We start from the raw sequence: 3,805 nt of genomic DNA, 5'->3' as shown, positions 1-3,805 counted from the left end.
ATATATATATATATATATATATATATATATATATATATATATATAGACAGATAGATAGATAGATAGCTTAGAGGTTTAGGGCATTCAACAATAGGAAATATATTGAAACAAATATTGGTGCATGGCATGATCCTCTGGGTCACCTGATCCACTCAAAGCATCCAACTCATACCAGAATGGAGAATGGACATAAATGATGATGATGACGATGACAACAATGATCATCATGGTGATGATGGTTATGACAGTGATGATAACGACGACGACCATCTATAATGTAGTATATTTCCTTATATTCGTTCCACATTGAAAATGTACATGGAAGTATGAGATGGGTGTTGGCAGGGATTGTGGTGGGTGGCAGCAGAAAATGATTTAATCAAGGGAAAAGTAATTATTTCTTCCTTTTTATCTTTTTTTTTTACATTTATTATATATCTCATTCTTTTTTCTGCTAATAAAACAAAATATCAACAACTATTTTATCAAATCTTTTCCTATTAATTAAAAGACTTCAGATCGAGCAATAGTTAAAAGCAGATTATTTAAATGATGGCCATAAACAAAAGATCATTATTATTATTTTTTTTACAATCAAGTTTTAATTACAGCTTAATTAAAATGTATCTGAAATTTGGAAGAAGCTGTAAAGCACAAAATACCTAGCAATGTCCTCTCTACCTCTTCTTCATTCCTAAGGCAATTAACTTTACTTATCATCCCTTTAAGATTTATAAATGAAGCACCAGTAATATACTAGGGTTCATATAACAGATTGCTATAAATTGATTGATTGCTAGTTTATATTTCATGACTTCAGAACTCGGTTATATGTTTTTATTGTGTCATTAGACAGGAGACTTAAAACTTTAAAATTCAACGAAGTTCAGAGTCAGGATTAAGTGATAGGTTCCCTAGAAACAGAACTCATGACATTGCAATGAAACGGTAAGATCTCTGAAGCTTCGTGATGATCTGCATGAGGAAATTGTAAGAGCAGCACTTTAAAATTCCACTGTTGTCATCTTCCTATCCCAGTTGTGTTCCATTTGGGAAAGACACATGGCTTGTTGGCAGGAGTGTCTAGCTGACAATCATATCTTTGGTTCAAACCTTAGACCAAGCAAAGCACTTCATTTCCTGTTGCTTAAGTCAATTTAACTGTAAATAAGTACCAGCTTAATGTGGGCACAGCCCTCTCACCCTCCATCTATCACATTTTGGCTATGATACTGGGTCATAGATAGAGGGACCAAGAGCTCATCCATAGCTGCTTGTGGTTACATAGGTACCTAAAGCAATTAGACAAAGCCTGTTACATGTTGCCTGTAAATGATGACGACAATGACAACAACAACAATGAAGATGACAGCAAGGATAAATGTTCAAGATTGTTCAGATCTAGTTAAACATTCAATATCGATGCTTCTTTTTGCCATCACCTCAAAACACAACATTTTAATATCGCTTATATCTCATCAGTAAAGCTGATTGACAATTACATTTATATTATTTGTTAATTGAATTCAAAATTACATTTCTAAAAGTTATTTCTAAACCATTGACATAGAGAGAGAGAATAAAATAAACAGAGGAAGAAACAGACATATTCTTTAATTGTAAATTTCATTTCATTTTGGTTCTAGAATCAAAAGTTCAAGAACGTTTGTCTCCCTCTTTTACCAGAAGCATTCTTTGACTGTCGGTCAGAGATGAGACATGGCTATGTGGCGAAAGAGTTATACTACACAATTTAAGTTCCTAAATCACAATATTTTATATTTATCAGCGAATTTATTGCTGAGCAGCTAAAATATTGCTCTGTTCTGCTGAGTAACATTAGTTTGCAATAAAGAATTAGCAGCTGACAGCAGAATTCTATAATATACTAAAGTACAACCATCAATAGCTTCTTTTGGTTTACTGTCAACTGTGTCTCATGATGCTTAAGTAGTTTACTGAAATATTTCCAGTTAATTTCATGTATTATAGTCATTCATATTTATGAGCTTAAGACTATTATTATCATTATCAACAGTCTCTATCCACTTCCTAATCTCTCTCTCTCTCTCTCTAGCCACCCCTATATTCTAGTATTAACACAAACAGCATTCTCTATACACCTCTATATTCAACTACTGGCACAGATAGCAGTTTTGTATACAATCTTATATACTACAAGCAAAAGTCTAAATCTATATCCAAGCGAAAGTCTATATTGTATTATTATCACCAACGACAGTCTCGATCCACCTGACATTCTAGTCACCATTACCCACCCATCTCCTAACCCTAACCCTTTCGTTACCGTATTTCTGTTGATATGCTCTGTGTTTCTTTCAGTTACTTTAAATATAACAAAATATTTAGTAAAATAACTTAGTTATCATTAAGCTAGTGTTAGGAACATAAATTGTGACTAAAGTTTGGTGGAAAATTTTAATTCAAAACTTATGAAAACAAGACATTTGTACTTGAGTTTACAAAAATAACAGCCAAATTTCCATGAATTCATTAAAAAAAAAAAACTGATTCTTTAGACTAAGCAAAAAATGATTGGATAGTCATGGCTAGAATAGCTGTGATCAAACTTATGTTCACTGAGGGTGAACCTCTGGATAAATGAAGACATTGGGTCAATGTAGAGATAAGGAATTCTATATTTATCTTCTTACTTTCACTTGCTTCAATTTGGACTGTGGTCATGCTGGGGCATTACATTGAATGGAATTAGTCAAGCAGATTTTAAGTCTGGTGTTTTGCTAAACCACTAAGTCACAGAGATGTAAACAAGCAGCAAGAAGGAACAAACAAGGATGCAAAAATACACTCACACACACACACACAGATATATATATATATATATATATATATATATATATATATATGAAGGGCTTCCCCACAGTTTCCATCAACCAAATTCCTTCACAGGGTATCAGCTGGTCCAGAGCTATAGTAGAAAACACTTGCCCAAGGTGATGCACTGTGGGACTGAACCCATCCATTGCCTAAATATATAAATTTCCAACTCACACTTTTGTCAATAAACTATAAAGAGATTCAAGAAACAGACAAATTCTATAGCCAGGTCGAAATATTTTCTGACAAAGTTAATTGAACTTATTAAATAATTACATTTACTACAATATAATTTACAATATTTTCTATATCCTGCAGTCTCAATTAAATTACGTACTACTTTATTCTCAAATCTCTACTCCAAACTTATAAACATATTCTGTACTATGGTAATAAAGAGACTATAGAATTAAATTGATTTACTCATATTATAACAATATACTTCCTTGGAGAGTCACATGATTAGCTACTGGCAGCATAATATACACACATAACTTTTAATAGCCCCATATAATCCATCTAGCATGAAATCGGTAGCAAGACACTTACAGTGATGTAGGGACAGGGTCACGGTACACTTCATTAATATTTTGTTGGCTCATAAGGCAGCAAGATGGCCGAATCCTTAGCCTGTGGGGCAGAAGGCTTGGCAGCATTTTATCCATCTTTACATTCTGAGTTCAAATTCTGCTGAGATCAGCTTTACCTTTTATCCTTTCAGGGTTGATAAAATAAGTACCAGTTGAGTACTGGGGTTGATGTAATCAACCTACACACTTCCCTAAAATTGCTGGCCTTGTGCCAAAATTTAAAACCGATATTTAGTTGGCTCATAATTCTAACCCTGCCTCGTCTTTACTTTATTTTTACTGCATTCCTGTCCTTTATGTATATTCACTCAACACAGCCCACTCTGTCACCTTTTCACTGTATCCCTCCTTTTTCT

The sequence above is a fragment of the Octopus bimaculoides genome, chromosome 13 (assembly GCF_001194135.2).
Source record: "Octopus bimaculoides isolate UCB-OBI-ISO-001 chromosome 13, ASM119413v2, whole genome shotgun sequence".
Taxonomy (NCBI): Eukaryota; Metazoa; Mollusca; class Cephalopoda; order Octopoda; family Octopodidae; genus Octopus; species Octopus bimaculoides.
Note: the sequence above shows the minus strand (reverse complement) of the source record.